The sequence below is a fragment of the Triturus cristatus genome, chromosome 5_1 (assembly GCF_964204655.1).
Source record: "Triturus cristatus chromosome 5_1, aTriCri1.1, whole genome shotgun sequence".
In the NCBI taxonomy this organism is placed as follows: Eukaryota; Metazoa; Chordata; class Amphibia; order Caudata; family Salamandridae; genus Triturus; species Triturus cristatus.
This window is the reverse complement of record NC_140587.1, coordinates 990,923,568-990,945,921: the sequence shown is the minus strand read 5'-3', so window position 1 is coordinate 990,945,921 and position 22,354 is coordinate 990,923,568.

Genomic DNA, 22,354 nt, shown 5'->3' with positions numbered 1-22,354 from the left:
AACGCAGCCCCCAGTTGAGACTGCATCATTGTTCCTTTTTTACCCCCCCAATGATGCACAGCATCATCAATGTAGCTGTTTGCTGATGCAACACCACATCAGCAAAAGGAATTTGCAAAGCCAATAGGTCAAAAGTAAGACCTACTGATGTTCTCAGTGCTCGTTTTAGAACTGTCACACGCCACTATAGTACTAGTGAGGTGCTTAGAAATGGATCTTCTCTTTGTTTTCATGTAGATGAGTGGAGTCTCCAGTATCTTTGTCGGTGGCCTTCCGAATTTTGGTGCATCTCAGACATTTAAGCAAAACCAATTGGGTGCCAGTGTTAGGGTGTATGCTTGTCCTCACACCTGAGAAACTTTAAGAAGATTTATAATACTCAAAGATAAATTCAGTCATGAGATTAGTCCTAATTTAAGCACATAAGATTAGACTTCACCAGGAGCTTTGTTTTTGTAAGCTCGGCCGAATTCCTCGTCGGACCTCCATCAGGCACTGGTGTACTGTCCAGATACACAAATGCAATGTGACAAATGCACACCGCAGCACACTGACGTGACAGCAGCCCAGGAAACAGGGCCACAAGAAACAGAGCATGGCATCCCTCATCTTCGAATGCATCATATTTCTTTCTCACAATATACTATTAATGCCACACATAGTTTGCTATGCTGCCTTTTTAAGCAAAATAGACGTGTTTAAAATGATTGTGCCTAAGTGACCACAGAGCCAGTGGGCAGTGTGGCCAGCTTTCGGATAAAACTGGCTTTCTTTTCTCAGGGGTAGCAATTTCTCTGTGACTCGGCAGGATTAAGGGTGGCATGCCTGTTTTGTTTGCTTTGTTCCCCCTAGAGGCAAGTCAGGTTCGCTATGTACAATTTTGTCACCTGTAGTACTGTATTTTAGGAAGCTCGATCATTTCTCTTCCACTTCTTAAAATAATTTGAATGCAGAACATTTGCAAAATAACCGCCATTGAGGGATTTTAATGTCACATTGACTTTTTTTATCACTCCCACAATGTACCAAAAGTTGTTATATATGCAAGATAAAGGGAAACCAAGGCTGATTATTTATTTTTTGATAATTTATTTTGATCATTTCTTTTTTAATATGGTTCATACCTTGCTGAATTGTTTCCCACATCTGCTTCGAGCCTATGATTTCCTTGAGGATATTGTCCGGGCATATTACACTTGTTTTCTTCCTGTTTGCTTGGGTGTGTGCTTTCCTCTTCCCATCATGAGCTTTCATCCATCACACGGGCCCGTTCTCGTCCTCGGAGCCGCATTTTTTACTCCTCCGTATTAAACACTCATCTCTGCTTGCTGTCACTTGAAAGGTGGAGGCATCCTTCATCTGTGACCTTCTCTGCACACATTGAATTAGATTGGGTCACGCACAGATCTCTACCGCGCTGCGGTACATGATGACACTAGTGACATACACAGCAGTTCCCTTTCCTTGTTACCTAGATAATAAAAAATATTCAAGTTCATACACAAGAGGCTTTACCTCAATTATATTCTGTACCATTATTGATCAGTTCAACATTCCAAATCTATTTTATGCATTTAACAACCTCAACTTGGCCTTCAAGAATGTTATTATTGTGTACCACTGCAGTGCCTGATTTTTTCTGGCAAAATAAATAAACAGAATCCGTTATGTTAAGAAACTTTCTGCTGGCGTTGGCTATTTAATTTTGAGACATACCCTCTATTCTATATCAAGCCAACACGAATTAAAAACTATAGTTGTTCAGCTGTGCGAAGTTTGTTGTTGTATTCTTTATTTGGTAAGCTATGGACGTTTTTGTTCTACTTTAGCTTGCAATAAAGGAATGTAATGCGGATTTAATCCACACAAAACGACGTTAATTGCGTATTACTGTTTATGAATGTAAATATCCGAGCTAAAGTATTCTTTGACATGATCAGAAAATTATGTTTTGGAAATGAGGTGCAGAGGACGCGTTCTCGGGGCTCCGGCGAAGGTAAAGAATAAATGATGGCTGTGTTGTGCTTCTGTTTAAATAGAGTTTTGTCACTAGACTACACCCAGCTTGAATTTACTGAGTACAAAACTGAAATGGTGTTCTTCAAGGAAATGACAATTTCAAACCCCAGTGCATCATGTCTCATTGGGTAAGCGCCATAAGGCATCAAAACTGGTCAGGAAATAAAAGTGTAGGAACAGTGTCAGCTACGATGGACACAATTAATACAAACTGAATGGGGAAAAAGGAGAATATGCAAGTGACAAATTGTTGATTGCTCTAATGTGTTCTCACTCTGTGTTTTGGGGAGGAATGTAGTGTACCTCCAGTGATGCAACTGGAGCCACTAGGGTTATTATATAATGCCCTGAGGGCAGGGGTGTTAAGTGTGTGCCCCTGCTGGCGTAATTTTAGTTGGTTTGTCCCGCAACACGTGATGCATAAGAAATAAATACTACCCCAGGCGTGGTGTAAGGAGAAGTACCGGGTCGGGGCAGAGAACAAATCATACCTTGACTCTCCTATATATTTTTAATAAGGTGGACGACCACTCCATTAAATTCCTTATGTGGATTATCCAACCTTTTTTAGAATCACTCTCTCACATCTACACTCACCCCTAGGGCCCTCACACCCACGGCACCATACGGCAGGAACAGAAGATCTCCGCTGAAGAGCCCCTTTATGGGTGCCCGTCGGGTATTGCACTGCCGACCGACGAGGAGTGAGTCCATATGATGAAGCATGACACCTAGCTTGCTGGGTGTGTGAGGACTCTAGTTCAGTTAACGAGTATTCCCCTCCATTGTTGCTCTCATTTCACGTTCCTCCATCTCCTTTTGGGGAACTGTGTACCTTCTTTTGTTTCCAAATGCCAGTGGGACCCATTCATCATCTTCAGTGGATTGTTGCATCAGTACTGCCCCTAATCCTTTAGGGCCAGTATCCACAGCTATGGTAGGGTCCTTCTGGTAGTCAAAGTAAGCCAATCTACCGTTGGAAGATAGGAGGTCCTTAGTGCCCTGAAAAGCAGCCTCCTGCTCATGGACCCTTGCCATGGGACTGACATTTTTGTGATTTCTCAGTGTGGCTGCATCAGGGTAGTGAGGTCTCTGATGAAACGGCCACAATAATTGACCATGCTTAAAAAACTGCGCACCTCCATCATGGTAACAGGTGCAGGTGCCTCCTTGATATCGTGGAACTTGTCGGGATCTGGAATCATTCCCTCGGATAAGAACACATCTCCAGAGAAGTGAAACGTCTGCTGTAGGAATTCTCACTTCTTGCGATGAAGAGTGAGACTTGACTCCTGAATCCTTTGGAGCACCTTGTTCAACCTCACATTGTGTTCTGGCACAGTCTTTGCATTAGGTCAAATGCCATCACTGACATTAACAATGCCTGGGAGGTCAACCAGAAGTTTCTGAATAGTGTTTTGAAACACTCTGGCAGCACTGGAGATGCCAAAACTCAAACACTTGTAGCGCCACAGGCCTACATGTGTTGAAAAAGTTGTAACATAGCGGGACTCCTCATAAAGGACTAGCTGGTGATATCCTTAATGCAAATCCAGTTTTGAGAAACAACTGGCTCTGCTGAGTTCACAAATCAGGTTGTCAATGTCGGGTATAAAATGTCTCTCACTCTTTATCACAACATTGGTCATGCGCATATCTGTGCATATTTGCACCTCACCAGACTGTTTGGGTTTTCATGTCACTATGATCAGCGATACCCATGGTGTTGGTCTTGCTACTTTTTCGTTGATGCCTGCAGTCTCAAGCTTGTCCAATTCTTTCTCTACCAGGGGTCACAGATGAAACGCAATATGCTGATGTCAGAGTGCTACTGGCCTCACTGATGGGTCAATATGCAGGTGGATCTCTTTTCCTTTCAGGCACCAGTTCCTTCAAAACCTGAATGAAATTCACCAAGAATTTGAGTTACAGCCTCCTAATATATTCCAAAAGTGATGGTTACGATGCAGAGATTTTCAGCTGCCCGCCAGCCTTAGAGCATGCCATGGCCTTCCTCTGTGACATATATATAGGACTCCGCCAAGTGGGCTCCATAGGTGATGGCAACATTGCAACACTCAAGGTTTATCCTGACCATGGGAGGACACCTTGATCGTCGCGGGGTGCAATTTCGGATTGGGTCTCACAGTATCATAGGCCTCAGCCGACATGGAGTTGATAGTCGGTCTGGTATCTAACACGGCAGTGGTAAGGTGATCTCCGACACATATCTGGCATTGCGGTAGGCGACATGTGGTTTGAGCAGTGGTGCCAATGGTGAAGACAAAGTGGATGGTATGTTCCTCGGTTTCATCATCATCCATGTCGCTGCTTCTCTCTCTCACTTCTGGAAGAGCAGTGCCAGTGGTACGCTGCCGTTGTTCTTTCCCTGACTGACAGACTCTCATGAAATGATTGAGTTTTTTGCACCCTATGCACTTTTTTCCTCTCACTGGGCATTCAGAGGGGCGATGACTGCTTCCCCCGCAGTATCCACAGGCTTGTGACTTGGTACCCTTTCTCTTGCGTGTTTTGCAGTGGGGTTTTATGTGATGATATTGACCAGTTCGGTCTTCACCAGGGTCTGTAAGGTGTCTTCCATGTGAACAGCATGGGCTCAGGAAAGTTCCTGGGTCCTGCCCAGCGTTAGGACTTCCGCTAAAGATTTTCCAGACTCCTCTAGTATTCGCTCCCAAAATTTTGCTGAGGCACATCCCTGAATGATCTGCCCTCTTATTTCCTCATTTTCATCATTAAAGCCACATATGCTGGCAAGTTCCTTTAGGTGTGAATGAAAAAAATCAATTGATTAATTAATGAAACATGAACCTCATAGTCCTGGTTCGCCATTGGTTTGAAATGTGCAGTGAGAGCCACTATGAGGGTGAGTTGCATCTTGGGAGCCACTTCATTGATAGATTTGGATCTTTTCTAAATGTCCCTTTCCCCTTAATGTAGAATCAGCACTCTCTTTTGGGCATTGTCTACATTAGTTGCTTCAAAGAAAAGCAGCACTCTCTCTACCCACTCTTTCCACTTAGGAGCTTGTGCCGACGGAGCACCTTCAACTGTGAACAGCTCCACTGCTGGTTTGTTCGCAATAGTGCTGAGGTGGATGATGTGTGCACTGGAATGTCTCTTGATTAATTACTCCTCTTTCTTCCCCTTTTCAATTTTGACAAAACACAACCACCAGTTCTCCAGACCTCAAGCTCCTGTTATGGGGCAGCATTCCTACTGATACTTTCTGCCTTCCAGCACACCCTGCTATAGGGGAAGATGAAATATGGAAAGCCTCCTCCCCAGCCTCTGTGTGCATTGCTTGCTGTGATCACCTAATTGCTTCCAACTTGCAGAAATGTTTTTTTCTGTCCACTCACCTAAGTTTACCAGCGGGGGCGCCTCACCAAGTACTTATCCCCACGAGGTCTAAGCCGACCTCTGAGCTGCACTGCACTCGCCGGCGGGAGGAACAGCTTCCTGCGTTGACCACCAGTTCCAGCACCCAGGGTCCGCCCTGATCACTGTTTGACGCACACTGGGTTGCTCAGGGCTGCACCCGCAATGTGGCACAAGCACCACATACACCACTGGCTGGTACACAGCCACCACACGATACCGGGGGTGGCAGGATGACACCCACTCGTCACCAGTGCTGTGTTGTGTCCTGGATGTACAGGCCTGGAGTCGCAACCATGTGATGGTGATGATGAAAGCACAAAGGCCCCGCGGCCCAGGAACAGATCACATAGAGTCAAATTGTGAATTGTTTGCTGCCCCAGCCCAGGTCTTCTCCTTACACCACACCCGGCTGGGGCAGTATTTATTTCATATGCACCATGTGGTGCAGGAAAAACCAACTAACATTACGCCTGCAGGGGCACACATCTCACATCTCTGATCTTGGGAAATTGTATAACAACCCCGGTTGATTCAGTTGCACTAATGTAGCAATACTACAGGCATTAGAAATGATTGTAGTAAATGTTGTTTTGGGATTTTGAGGGTTCCAGGCTGCATGTTTTCAAGATTAAGAGTAAGGTTAGAGGAAATAGGCAGCGTAGGCTCAAAGAGAGGTGGGTTGGCATATTGGGGAATCCTTTGCAACAGGACACTAACTCTCCCACACTATTACTCTGTCCATAGAGCCTCTGGATCTAACTTGCACAGCTGGCTACTTTCAAGTTCAAGTTCAAATTTATTGATTCAGCTTTACAAAAAGCCATACAATAAAAGCATACAGCATAAATACAAGTTAAAAAAAACAATTTGTTTTAATCACACTAGGTAAATCACTCAGGTTCATTCCCTCGAAAACACTCCCAGGCACATGAAAGCAGAAATGCAGATCTTGCACTGAAATGGAATTATTTAAAAGGAACTTATGAAACCTTGTAGCAGACAAAATAAAAGTGCTGTGTGCAGTACAATTGTTGTCCGGATAAAATAGCCTACTAATAAATACTTCATGTATAAATATGAAAGCTGTAAGGCATAGTAAAAAGGATATTTCCATGAATTTTACAAAAGTGCAACCGTGCAGAATAAAAATAATTAATGAAACTTCAAATTGTCACCAAAACCCACCTTGCTTATACCACTTTCCTAAGAGAACGGCTAAACATGGGTACATGAGAGGGTATGGAAAGACGTGTAAGCCACAGCTTGGCAGTGACCACTAATATTTTCTCAATTATCTTGACTCTAGGACCACACTCTAAATGAAGCAACGGTGGTAAGTACTTTCCAAAAGTAAGGGTGTCACTGCTTTGCTGGACTATATGGATTTTTTGAAGCAGTGTATACGTTAGAGTTGTCATGCCATGGAAAAACTATATTTTTTCGTTAACAAGGGAAAGTTGACAAGTTAAACTCACCTATCATCAACTGCAGTTGCGATGATGAATTCTGAAGGCACTTGTGCCCACCTTATAATAGTACGTTTCCTGGCAGGTTATCATTTCATACATATTTTTTCTGCTGTGTCCCCTGTATATGTCCATTCTCATTGACACTCCATTCTCCTCAGTTTACCATTTCCTACTCACCACCACTGCCTCAGGAATTCCTCACCACAACTGCAGTTGATGTTAGGACGGTTTAAAGTGTCAACTTTCATTGTCATGCACTAGCAGGCAATTTTACCCCCATTCCAATACCATTTAGTTCTCACACCTGTCACCAGTGCATCGACTTCTCAGCATGCTTCTTGTAACAGCTTTGTGAAAGTATGATGCACGACACATAAGCATGTACATGCATGGAATGGAAGACCTTCATTTCTTCATTTCGTTGATCATAACTAGGAGACTTTTTATTCTTTCTTCCTTCCTTCCCCACTTGTTTCCTCTGCCCACCCATGGTTATTTCCTTTCCCTACAGGCATTTTTAGTCTCAGGCATAATATTAAGTCCTGATGATGATCTCCATATCTTTAAGTGGGATCGAAACATCATCGACACAGAGTACCATACCTATCACAAATGTCTTGGTTTTATAATTTGATAGTATTGTTACTCTTATCAATTGTGAAAAAAATTGTTCAATATATTTAGAGTCACTATAAAAATGTCTGAGCTGAATTTTTTTTAAAGGTTTTCCTTATTGTTCTCCACTCACTTCTTTATTTTCCTTTTTCTATTGTGTGATTGAATAAATACTTGCATTTTTTAATTTTGAAATTGTGCTGACACAGAACTTATTTATCTTCTATGTCTAATATTTAGTTCTGGAAACATATGAAGGAACCACTTGTTCATTTACAAAAATATGAAAACACTCCAAGCATCTATGCAGAACTAGAGTTCAATAGGATGAAGTATTCCACCACCCTTTAAAGGGTTCTCCAGCACTTAACACTTTCATACCCTGCATCTTGTGGTGTCCCTGTAGCCCATCCTTCTGACATAGGCATATGATTTGGTCCTGCTTCTTGATAGCAATACTGGTGCTGCAGCTGTGGAAGGCTGACAGCCTGGGATTGATTAACTTTGGGATTAACTGGCACATGCATCAATAAAGACTTTTGCGATTCCTTAATTGCGATTTTTAAGGAATCGCAATTAAGGAATTGCAAAAGCCTATGCATGTAGGAATCGCTATAAAAATAGCGATTCCTACACATTCTTTATTTGCGAGTCGCAAATTGCGAGTCGCAATTAAGGAATGCCGTCCCATTCATTCCTATGGGCCTCCAGGCCCATAGGAATGAATAGGAGATTGCATGAGCAATTTGCGAGTACCGGTAGGTACTCGCAAATTGCTCATGCAATTTCAAGGGTGTCAAAATGACACCCTATTGCACCCCTGAAATTGATCTGTGCACATATGTTGCACACACACATGCTCTAAGGGCATGTGTGTGCGCAACATGAAACTTTGAAAAATGCACAAAAGTGCATTTTTCAAAGTTTTTTCAAATTACCATGAAGTTCAACTTCATGGTAATTTGCTGCCACTATTAGCGAAATCGCTAATTTTTTCACTTTCATGCATTGCATTTAAGGAATCTCAATTTGGGATTCCTTAAATGCAATCGCAATTTAAGGAATCGCAATTTAGAGATTACTTAAATTGCGATTTTTGCATTTGGGATGATGCATCCCAAATGCAAAAATACCGGTCGCAAAGGGGCAGATTCTGAGAATCTGCCCGTTTGCGACCGGTTTTTACATTGATGCATGTGCCTGAAAGTTCTCTATCTGTCCACTGTCTGCAACTTTTGTCTGCCCTTTGCATCAGTGCTGCTGTGCATTATTGTTGCACAACTGGATCTTTGCTCTGAGCATTGGAACCCCATAGATATGAGTCCACATCCATCTGGGCAAGAGAAGGCACAAGTTGCATTTCCAGTTACAAAACCACCTCACTACCTCCTCTTCAACCACACTCAACTCCTCTCCACCATTTGCAGCTCCATTCTCAAGTCGTCCACAACTCTTTCCCATCTCTTTCCCACAGGTCACCAGTTGAATCTCTCACCCACTCAATAACACAATAGGCTACTAGAAGGTAACTGGGACAATAATTGAGATGTCTTCTATCTTGTTATTCATTTCCTCTATGTTGTTCTCCTCGTTTTACTCCTCTACTTTTTCTGCAGTACGGGGTAAAGCCATTAAAATGCCCAAGTCCAAAACCTGTGCTGTGTTAACTTCTCCATCAAAGTGTCGATTTTGACACACTACATCAAACATCGAGGAAGATATCACATGAAATAATGTTAAAATGGCAAGAATCACAAAAGATGATCAAAGGTCATGCTTTGAGAAAGATAGAAATGTAAAATAAGCGTGAGGCAGGACATAAATAAGTTAATCGCTGAGATGTTTTAGGGTATTAATATAAATGCGGAAATTTCCTATGTATTTATTGTAGAGTTTTCACAAAGAGAGATATGGTCGTGCGAGGAAGGAAGTTCTAGATATAGGAAAGTCCAGATAGATTGTCTAGACTCAGGAGCGTTCTTGCAAATGTTAAATTCAATTCCCATGGAACATTGAGATTGTGAAGCATTAGTTGTGAGAACCCAATGAGGTGCATTCACACACTATAGCATCATGAGTGCTTAGGTAATGCTAAGGCCTTATCACCGGAGTGTGATCATGACTAATGAAAAGTCATAAGTAAAAGGGCAAGCGTGGGGGGTGGAGATTGCCGGCGCCGAAGATCGCCGCCTAAAAGACGAGCTCCGCACTACCAACACACGATCCTGTAAGAATCCGGCATTAGCAAGAAGCATCAACTCACCAACACGGTGCTCTACATAGCAGAGAAGATCCTTTACGAGTCGACCTATCCCCAAAGCTTGGAAGTGCGGTGTGCACAGAGCAGTGGACATGACAGAGTGGTGAGCTGACTGGACCGCAAAACCCCAGACCCTCGTATAACCCACTTCCGCCGGAAGTAAGACCTGGCTGGGTGACTGTGCCTCCGTGTGCCAGCCGGTGCTCTGGAGTGGTGCGGAACACCCTTGGGGACTGCCATCGGCATCGGAATGGGCAGCATTGTTGGCGACTCCTCGTTCCGATGCATGGCGTGGCAGGACAGTGCGCTCACCCTGGATGGAGCTGAGGAAGGCGTGCACTCCGTGATTGAAGCTCTCTCGCAGCGGCAGTTCGGAAGCATGGAGAGTGAGGAGTGGCGGCGATACACTAGTGTCACAGGAGCTCTACTATATGGGCCGTCCTGCAGAATAAAGATGGTGGAGCCTGGACGTGGGGCGGGGTGCGAGGTAGGACCCACTATTCACAGCACCCCAACCTGTGCTGAAGACACTCCACAACTTGCTGCTCAGCGGGGCTAGGCTTGCTCTCGATCTTACCCCGGGTCCTAGCGGTGTCAAGCTACAGGTGTCAGCCGCCTCTGGGTTCCCACTGTTGCTGAGTATTCCTGCTGCCCCGGGGATTTTATCTCATCTCACAGGCACAAGGTGCTCCCCTGGTTCCCATTGTCTGGTGCCTACCGATCTATAGTAGCTGGGAGCCTGTTTAGGTATACAGGGGGCGTGCAGACCTGCTCGCTGCCACAGGTGGAGTGTGTTGGGGTGCACCCGGCTGCATCAGATTCTGCACAAGTAAAACTGCGGTTATCGGAGTGGCTGGACTTGCCTGGCAGCTGTCCCTGAGTGGAGCACAGCAGGCCATGTTTGACCAATGTACCTTTTATTGGCCTAAATCCGCTACACCCCAAGATAATACCGGATGTGAACACGTTGGAACTTCCATAACTGGTGCGTCCTACTGTGGCTGGCAAATATGGGCAGAACGGACAAAACACAGCGAAATGGACATTTGAGCAGCGCAAACCTAGAGAGCGTGCACCGTCTGCAGATGAAGGAGACAATGGTGGAGACCAAGAGCGGGAGTCACAAGATGGCAATATAAAGTTCATGCTAGCCTTGATGGAAAAGGGCCTACAAAACTCATTAACAGTCTTGGGCACGAAGATTGACTCCCTCTCCTATCGTATGGACAGGATGTCTGAAAGGCTCGACAAGCATGCGGAACGCATCGATATGGCTGAACGACGTATCTCAGAGGTGGAGGAGGCGCAGATGGAAATGGACACTGGCCACAAGCAATTAGATAAGGCGCTCCAGGTGTTGCAGGATAAAGCCGAAGACTTAGAAGCGATGTTTCGGAGGAGTAACCTAAGAATTACTGGCCTGCCGGAATCTACGCCAACCGGCAATATGGAACAATTTATTGAGAAATTATTGGTCTCGCTCCTAGGTAGTGACACCTTCTCGCCCATGTTTGTGGTCGAGAGAGCACATTGCTCCTTGGGCCCGTGCCCAGCGCCTGGTGCCCCTCCGCGGCTGATAATTACAAGGTTACAAAACTACCGCGACAGGGATGCAGCATTGAGAGTGGCTAGGGAGAAACAGTCTTTACACTACGAGGGTTCTACCCTCTCTCTATTTCCAGACTAGGAGGCACGTCGCCAGTTTGCACCACTCAAGAGGCAGTTAAAAGAGCAAAATATAGACTATGCAATGCTATACCCGGCTTGCCTATGTGTCAACCGCCAGGGTCAGTCGCGTATTTTTACAGTTCCCAAGTTACTACAGAAAGCAATGAAAGACTGGTCTAGGGAGCAATGGCGCAGCCAGGACATAGATGCCATAACTGGAGTGGTTGGAGGATACTTGGAGGGGCAGGACTAAACTCGCGCATGACCGCGTCACAGATAAGATTCATGCATTTGTGGGGGATGGAGTGTGCTAACGTCACTTATGAGATATCCCTGTCCTCGGGAGGTACTGGGGGGAAGCATGGGACCTGAATGTAGCACAGTCATCCTGTCGTGCTTTTTCCACCCCCCATAATTTGATAATTAGTTACCAGCTGCGGTGTGGACTTGGATAATTGCTAGGAAGCACTGGTACACCGTGGGTAAGATACATATTCCTTTCTGCTAATGTGTAATATTCGTTTGTTGGTGTGCGGAGGGGTTCGACAACTAAAACTCAGCAGGTCGACAGTACTCTGTTGGCCACCTCCGCCTACGAGTGAAACACACACTTGGGGTATTGTTATTGTTGCTTTTTGGTGGGAGGGAGGGACAATGTTTGTTCCGAACAGCATTGTATACGTTTTGTTCAAGGGGGGTTTCTGGGTATTTTTTTGTCAGGTCCTGGTTGGGAGGGCCCTGATGTGGGTGAGGGGAGGAGGGTTAATGGGAATATACTGTACATGATGTCAGACACTCTCACCTGCTACACGGTATAATTGTATCACGCGTATTTATGACATGGCTGCATTGAGTAATCCCAAGACGCATATGGCTGAGGACAGTCGGGATTCCAGGGTGGACACACTCAGAGCACTCACATGGAATGTTAGAGCACTGAATGATTATCGAAAATTTAAAAAAGTCCTTTCATATCTGACGAGGCAAGCAATAGATGTGGCACTACTGCAAGAAACGCACCTCCCACTCAACTCCCTCATGTTGCGCTGTAGAGGCCTGCATGGCAACATCCACGCTGCAGGCTTCACCATGCATGCACGAGGTGTACTCACTTGGGTCAACCCTAAGTCAGCACTCACCATTAATCCGTTGACCACTGATACCGAAGGTAGATATGTAATCTCTAGGTGTAGTGGGAAGGGCATGGATTTACTCATTGTGAATATATACGTCCCAAACTTCGATAATCCGGAGTTTTTTTCTACACTATCTGACAGAGTGGGCAGCTTCAGCGGGGGATTCTAGCTATGGGGGGGGTGATTTTAATCTGGTACGGAACCCTAGTTTGGATAGATCGGGGGCCCTGAGAGCCATACTACTGCAGCTGCTAGGGAGGTAGAATGCGCAATAATTAGGTTTAACTTAAGCGATGTGTGGCACCTGACACACCCGCACAAAGGTAGCTTTGCACACTACTCTGCATACCATAACTTACACACCCTTATTGACTATTGGCTTGCAGCTAGGTCACTCAATGACAGGGTCCACTTATGCCAGGTGCTACCACATACTCTTTCAGACCATTTTCCAATCCTATTGGTGCTGGATACTCCTCGCAGACTTATACCCCCATTTACTTGGCGATTTCCACCCTACGCCCTACTTGACGTGGTATTCAAAGATGAATTGGCTGAGGCAATTGAGACCTTTTTTGATAAGAATGTGGGCTCTGTCGATGACTACAAAGTCATCTAGGAGACTTTCAAAGTTTACATTAGGGGGGTCACTATTAAGCCTGGGCAAAGCACTATGCTACGCTCGCGTAGTTTGCGAAGTTCACGCTACTTCGCACTATGCGAATTGCACGTAGCACAGTGCGAACACACGTAGCGTAGTGTTGCGTAGTGCTGCGGTCATTTTTTGCTTGCTCGCGGTCCTCAACGTCAAGTTGGCGACCGCGAGCAAGCAAAATGACATCCCGGCGAGACTTTTTCCTTGTTCGCGATCAGCAACATCAAGTTGGCGATCGCGAGCATGGAAAATAAACCTCCCGGCGAGATTCCCAACGCGAGGAGGTCAGGTTTCTCATTGCGAGTGGTCGCGTATGCTCGTGACCACTCGCGATGAGAAACTACCAGTTCGCATTGAGAAAGCTGCCGCTCGAGTAAAAATCTACTCGAGCAGCAGAAAACTACAGCTCGCACTGTGCAAGATGCCATTTTCAATGATTGCACAGTGCCGGTTGCTTGTCCGCACTGTGCAATCATTGAAAACGACATCTAGCACAGTGCGAACAAGGTACTACACAGTTCGCGAAGTGCTACGCGTAGCTCGCGTAGTGCGAACTGCACTTTGCGTAGCTTCGCGAAGTGCTACTTCGCGAACTACGCCCAGGGTTAGTCACTATATCGAGACACTCGGGGTTCATCCGTTCTATACGCAAACGCCTAATGGACTTAGAGGGGAAGATTAAGTTTCTGGGGCATCGTCCACTGACGGATACGGGCGATCCTCTTAGGAAGGCACTCACAGACCTGTTGGAAGCATACCATGTGGCAGCGGACGACGAAATCAAACATCTGGGTACATACGCTACAGCCAGGGCGTATGGTGAGAGTGAACGACCAGGGTCAGTATTAGCGCAGTTACTTAAGAAACGCAGGGAAATGGTGCAGTCGGTGAAAGTCAGGTCAGCAGAAGGCAAGATCTTTACTGACGTTACAGAGGTGGCAGATAGATTCCGTCAATATTATACCGAACTATATGCCTCTTGAAATGCTGCCACTGACAAAGAGATTGATTACTTGGCACACATACAACTTCCGTGGCTTTCTAACACACATAGGGAGTTCCTCATGAGACCCATAGAAAGAGACAAAATTCTCCTAGCTTTGTCTAGCATGCGAATGGGGAGTGCTCCAGGGTCTGACGGACTTACGGTTTCATTCTATAGAGCCTTCATAAATCAACTACTTCCACAGCTGGCTACACTATTTGATTACATGTGTGTTACGAGAATTATGCCTCCCTCCATGTCAGAAGCAGTGATAGTTTCTCTCCTCAAGCCCGGTAAGTCCTCGGAGGAATGCACCTCTTATAGTCCGCTGTCACTGCTTAACGTGGACACGAAGATTTTCGCAAAAATCCTCGCAAACTGACTGGTCCCTCTAGTCCCAATACTAGTAGCACCAGAACAAGCGGGGTTTGTCCCCGGTAGAGATTTGACTTATAATTTACGCACTGTATTCGGAGCTCTGCATCATATCAAGCCAGAGACGCCAGCAGTACCAGTCTTCCTGGACATAGAGATGGCATTCGATTCTGTAGAATGGCCGTTTATGACTCACGTGCTGACTAAGATGGGTGTGGGCCCAGTCTTTCTTCAACTACTGGGCACACTCTATAACAGACCCTCTGCCAGAATAAAAATAGGCAACATAGTGACAGACCCCATACGCATTTCAAGGGGTACAAAACAAGGCTGTCCATTATCACCATTGCTGTACGCGTTAGTGGCAGAGCCTCTTGCTTGTGCGCTTAGGGAATATCACCAGAATCGGGGTATATGCTTCCCACGCTATATACTTATAGTATCCACATATGCTGATGACACACTCCTATATGTCAGGTACCCAGAATCCAATCTTTTGGCAGTTCGCTGTGAGGTGGTGCGCTTTGGCGTCCTGTCAGGTCTCCATGTCAACTGGTCGAAATCCATTATTTTCCACTTACGCCGAACACACCTCAAATTGAACCGGACTATCCTCTGCAATGGACTACAGATGCGGTGAGATATTTGGGTATAAATATTCACACAGACTCTGAGATAGTGTTCAGGGAAAATTACTGGGCGACCTTTAGTAAGTTAGAATATGATGTTGAGAGATGGATAAGGCTCCCTCTGTCCCTCCTCGGTAGAATATCCACCATGAAAATGGTGGTGTTACAGCGCCTTCTGTTTTTATTTTCCAATATTCCTATGGTCCTTCCGCATGCCTTCTTCAACCGTCTAACCACATTGATGGTTAAGTTTGCATGGGCTTGTAAACAGCCGCGCGTTAAGTGGCAAATACTGGTTCTACCTTATCATATGGGTGGACTGGGAGTACCAGATTTTGATTTATATTACAGGGCCGCGCAGGGTGCGCATGCACACTATTGGATACATGGCTCCCCAGACATCCCACACCTTCGTATAGAATCAGAGGTAGCGTCCCCGCTCCCACTCCCTGCGTTGCTGTTTCAGGCAGCGGACCGAAGGAAGTGCATTTTAGACTCTATTAACACTACGACACATGCCTGGCACTACCTACTGCAACTACAAGCGGGTGCGATCCTGTGCTCACCGTCTGCCCCACTCAATTGGTGCACATGGCTGCCACAGTGCAGAGAAAGGGGGTTCACGAGCACTTAACACTCTAGGCATACAGACAGTAGGTGAGGTGGGGTATCCAAAGCCTGGGATGATTTTAACTCTCATGAACCAGAACCTACCATTTTGACGCAATTCCAATTCCACAGAACATGACACACACTGCTAGCTATTCTAGGGGATGAATACCTCGAACCCCCAGAACTATTAGCTTTAACACATATTATATGGGCGAAAACCCCAAAGCGAATCGTAGCTACCATTTATAACTCATCCATGTCATACAGAGCGAACCATTACCACAAGGCTCGTTTGACATGGCAGCGGGACTTGAAAATAGAAATAGCTGACACTATGTGGACCTACTGCTGCACCAGTACCGAACGTATCTCACTTAACGGGAGGCACAGACTGGTAAACTTTAAATACCTCAATAGGGTGTATTACACTCCGGAAAGACTGCACAGATACGGATTACGGGATGACACAACATGCGACCGCTGCAATGCACAATTAGCTGATTTCCTCCATTTGGCCAGGACCTGCCCGGGTGTCTCTGCCTTCTGGGTCTCAGTCTTCAAGAAACTAGGTTAAATTACTAAGTTAGCCCTAGAACCCGACCCAATGCTGGCATTACTGGGCTACTCCAAATTAATACCGAAGGGGGTCCGAAGGTTGCTTGATGTGGGTCTGCTGATGGCCAAACGTAGGGTGGCGATCAACTGGTCTTGTGGACCACTCCCCACGATCACTCATTGGAAGAGCAATATGACATATTGCAGCACACAGACGGAACTTTATAGTGAACTACTCCAACCACATAATAGGCCTAAAAACGTCTGGGAATTATACAACACCTACCGATTCACCTCAGCAAGTGATGTTAGCGAGACACCTGATTTAACGCACGGCTAGGACACTCAGAGATTTGCATTAACTTTTAATAACACTGTCGATGTGATCTTTTCAAACTCTTGCTAGATACAGTTATAACATGTTGTATTAGCGGACGACTATACATGGGTAGGGGAGTGCTACTGGGAATGTCTAATTCTTAACCGTGACTACTGGATACCTGTACTGTCTTCAATTAATGCCTACTGTCTCATATCTGAAAAACGAATGTAAAGCGCAATGTACTCTTGATATGCTGAGTCTCACAGTTGTAAGTTCTAAAAAAGTCAATAAAAATAAATAAAAGGGCAAGCGTGAAGAGTTCCACACAGTGGGAGCATAGCCTTGGAGCAACTGGGAACCAAGAGAGCCCTGGCAAAAACGTTCAAACCAGCCTGCACCGTTTCTGTCTTTTCTTTCCAATCTCTCTCTTTTTTAATTTTCTCTCTCTCCTTTTGACTGCTGTGCCTGCTGCCCTAAGCCCTGCGGACCTGGAGGCAGCGGACTTGGCTGTCTACTTTCAAAATCCAGCTTTCAGAGACATGCAAGAGGGAATATATGGCTATCCAGCCTGAGCATACTTGGAGAAGGCATATATTCGGGTATTTTCTGTTTTGCCTTTCTCCACTTTCAGTCTGGCAAAGTCCTGTTTTTTTTATGTTGCATTGATGCATTGACCCTCACCGCATGTAATAAGGTTTCCTGTCACTTTTCTTTTTTTTACAGATTTTATACAGCGCAAACTTGACCCGAATCGGGTATCAGAGCGCTTTACATAGCACCAGTTGAATTACATGAGGAGGACACATTCATTTTGTTTTCATGTTTTTTTTAGGCATGGGGAAATTAAGTGATTTGCCCAGAATCACAGAATGTTCAGCGTTATTGCCGAGACTCGAACCCAGTTGGCTAGATTCGAGGTTGATCGCCCTAGCCAATAGGCCAACTCCTCTCCCCACTTAGGGAGGGAATCTGTGACATCTCAGTTTCTGAAACTAGCTTGTAGGGGCAATCAGGGTAATAACTATCTACGTTAAAGTATATTTCTTTCATCCTTTGACGAGACAGATAGCAGCATGGTGAATGATGGGTTTAATCCATCCAGTCTCATATTTTAAAGTTGGTCTTGTACCTTATTTTGACTGATGTTGTTTAAGACAATGTTGAATTCCATTTTGAATAGGTTCACAATGGAATTCAACGAGGTTTATTATATTTATGCATGAATGAAGAAGTAATGGCCATTGATGCAATTAATATTCTTCATTGTGGTGACTTTCAAGTACAGCTGCCATCACAACAGTGAATATTGATTGCCTAGTTGGTAAATATATTGCCTGTAGGTAATATGAACTGGAGATACACATGTTGTGTAGATAATGTTTACTGGAGAGGTTCAGTGGTGTCAATAATCTCTTGCATGTTGGCATGATGAGGATGCAGGATGGATGATCAATGATGATAGAAACTCCTGCAGGTTTTCAAGGAGAATGGAGCATCAATGAGCATTATCTGGGATGAGAACCAAGCTGTCTGTGTGTTAGATAGTATCTGTCTAAGTGCTGCAGTGTGGGGTGAAACCAGATTTGTGTAGATGGTGTTAAGTATTGCTCGATGTTTGCAGTTACAGTGTGACTGCTTTTTCTACTCCAGTGCTTTTCTAATGAACTGTGCACCTTTGTACCCTTTCAGTACAAAAACCTGTGCTTTCTGAGGACCTTGCTTATCCGCCTGACTGGATCTTTACTTAAGCTGGTCGCCTAAAGTGACTCCAATTGAGTGCATCATACCCAGCACAAGCTTTTCAGTGAAAACGTTTCTAAGTGTCATATTTGTTGAGTTTGGCAATGTAAATTCTATATCTCCGGAACCCCCCCATGAATCATTTTTGTTTTGGTGTCTAAAATTACATAAAATACAGTCAATTTTTATACATTGGTGTGTGATTCCTTTGGTGTCTTGCTGGTTTCTTCAATTGTTTTAGAGCTGTTAAAATGCTTTCCACTTGTTCCTTTGTGTAAGCCTTAATGCTCAGAGTCACAGCTATGCAGGGTTGAGCTGAAGGTTTGAAAAATAAGCCCTTAGTGTCCAAAGGGTGTTGGTAAGTGTATTACACAGCAAGGTCGCACAACCAACCCATAAAATACACCGTTACCTCACGATGAGGAACTAAGCTATTCCATTGATTTTTAGGCCATTACAATACAGTGTACATCACCCAACAGTAGAGATTGGAATGCAGGTACTTATTAGTAAATATGTAGTGTCTGCAGAAGAGTAAAATTGATTCTAAACTGGAACAGCTTACCCATTGAACTGTGCTAGATTGAGTCATTGACCTGGCAGTCCTTAGATATAATAGTCATGTGTGTAGTAACTCTGTTAAAAAATAGTTTACATGAGAATCTCTATCCATCTCATTTGATGCTTTTGATGTTGAAGCACGACTATATCATAAGCCATATACTTGTGCTTTTCTTAATGACGTTTACAAGAGACTTACCACTCACAGAAGAAAAGAAGAACTAGATAAGCCCATTTTTTAAGTTTTGTCAAATAAACAAAACAATCGATGAAATGAATGCTCGCAAATAATCCAAACCACTGTCAATGGCTCTGGGTAGCATTCCTATCCATTGTTTTTCATCCACTGTTCATAATTCTAAAAAAAAATGTTTATTTTGGAAAGATGTGGAGAAGGATGGGAAATATGTATTAGAAGTGTAAGGGACCACAGCTAAGCAGATGATGTAGAAGACAAAGTGAATGAAATGGTCATGTCTGTTCACTGTGAAGTTGGGAATGCCCAAGAATCTAGTAGAACCTGTGTTGACCTATGCATCCCTATCATGATGATTCCGTTGCTAGATTCACTATCATTTTTGTAGAAAAAAAATAATTATTCTAGCATGATAATTAGTTTTTCTCTCCAGACTTTACCACTTAAGCATTAGGATAGTAACCTTTTTGGACAGAAATTGGGTTCAAGGATAAGAAAGATCAATGTAGCTAAAATGGGAATACAAATGATAAGGTGGTGGCATCAGGCAGATTTTTCAAAATAATATAAGTATCAGCTTGCTCTTGTAAGCTATTCCTTTTCATTAGCTTTAATAGCGTATTGGTAGGGTATTGCCTTCTGACCCTAGGTGCCCAAAGACACATCCAAAAATCACTATGACTGGATTAGATCAGTGTCTCCCCTCTTAGCATCACTCAAATATTCCATGTTGAAAGTGAATACTACTGCATGGGTGCAGCAGCATTCACTTTTAACTTGGCGATCTAGCATGTCAGTCCTGTTTTTATTTCCATGTATAATTTTTTTAAATTACAATCCAACATGGCCGTTCTACTTGTGTATCACAAGCTGAGAGGAGCATTACTTGGTTAGTTTACTCTGTAAGTGCCAAATGCTTTTGTTTAGTAATTTTTCAATCAAACAGAAGGTTTTTCTATTTGGTCAGCGTTTAAGCATGCTGTCTTCTTATTGCTAAGGCAAAATAGGTTTCAGCGATACAGCTGATGAGGTTCTGTTGCTTTCTATTCTGGCACAGGTGCCACAAATGATGCCTATTAACCGTTACACTGAGTCGCGAAAGTTGCGTCGAGGACGCGCAGAGAAATCCCTTAGGGGCAGATTTACAAGCTCCTTGCATCACTTTTGCGTTACTTTTAACATGGGAATAGTGACGCAAAAGTGGAGTAAGGGGCTTGTAAATCTGCCTCTTCGTGTTTAGATCATTGTTACGTCATGTAGAAGACTTTCTTAGCAGGTGACTAGCTCTCACCATCAAAAACATCCAATGGTACATTCATGTTTCAAACTAAAGGGGCATATTAATTGTAAATAATGTCACTCCTTATCAAATGCATTTGAATACTTATGGTAGAATAGATAAGGGTTTTCATTTTCACATAATGTCAAATACTTTGTTAGCTGCTGTCTAGCGCTCACCATCAGGAACCACAAAGGTTACATTCACGTTTCAAACCAAAAGGACGTATTAACTGTGGTTCGGATCACTCTTCATTAAATGCATTTTTATTAATTGTGGTATCTTGCTGATTTTAATTGCAACAACACATTGCCATTCATGTGCATAATAATTTGTTCACATCTTGTTTCAGTTAATTAATAACTGTACTTTCGTTCCTACAGACACCCCCTGAAAAAGAACTGATTAAGCCTGGGCAAAGCAGTACGCTACGCTCGCGTAGTTTGCGAAGTTCGCGCTACTTCGCACTACGCGAATTGCACGTAGCACAGTGCGAACACGCGTAGCGTAGTGTTGCGTAGTGCTGCAGTCATTTTTTGCTTGCTCGCGGTCCTCAACGTCAAGTTGGCGACCGCGAGCAAGCAAAATGACATCCCGGCGAGACTTTTTCCTTGTTCACGATCAGCAACATCAAGTTGGCGATCGCGAGCATGGAAAACTACAGCTCGCACTGTGCAAGATGCCATTTTCAATGATTGCACAGTGCCGGTTGCTTGGCCGCACTGTGCAATCATTGAAAACGACATCTGGCACAGTGCGAACAAGGTACTACGCAGTTCGTGAAGTGCTACGCGTAGCTCGCGTAGTGCGAACTGCACTTTGCGTAGCTTCGCGAAGTGCTACTTCACGAACTACGCCCAGGGTTAGAACTGATAAGGGTTCGAAATGCATTGGAGACTGGAATGACCACTGTATGCACTGGGAATTTACAATGCTTTTTGTCATATGTGTGATAGAGAATATCACAAAATGGTTAAACAATATTTGAACAGAGAAAAACAAAATGAAGATATAGTAATTAATTTCAATTACAATTTGGAAAATACTGACATTCGTGGATTAAAAAAAGTAACCCTGTTAGGACATTTGAGTGGTGCTAAGAGAGGAGACACTGTTCTGGACCAGGACTAGTGATTAGAGGACCAGGCTGATTTTGAAATAGTCATAAGATGTGGTGAGAAGATTCTGGTTTCCAGTGGTGGCTGGCACAGATGGGGGGTGTTGAGGTGGGTGTGCGGGTGGGGGGGGCGTTAAAGCAAAAGAAAAATAAAGCTCACCCCTCCCCTGCGTCTTTCCTCATCGTCCCTCGTCGTTATCCCTCTCCTCCGGAACAGGATGCAGCCAGGCTTGCAGGCTCCCCTAAGCCAATCACAATGCTGCAATACAGCGTTGTAATTGGTCTGAGAGCCGTTGTTCATTGCTCAGCCAGGGAATGGGAGCCTGGGCATGTTCTCCACCCAGGCTGTAATGCAGCCTGGGTGGAGAACATGCAAAGTACGCATGACTGTTTGGCCGGCCTGAGAGTGCCCACCACTCCTCCCCCTGCTCTGAGAGCGGAGCAGCCCGCCCTGCAAAGACGCAGCAGCTGGATGATAATAACAACCAGGTATTATCATTTTATTTTTCTTTTATTTCCACTGCTGAAAGCAGAGGGGTGACTCTCCTCTGCCTTAGCACTAACCACTGCGTGAGTTTCAAGAATGAGTGGTTTCAGAATTCAGATTTCAGAAATGTATTTGATAAAGCAATGGGTAATACTAAATATTTTGTACATACTCTCAGACTGAAAAAGGTTTGCGCACCTGTAAAACACCAATTAAAAATACCCTAAATAGTGCGAGAGGGGAACTGTCAAGCATTTTGCAAGACATGCTTG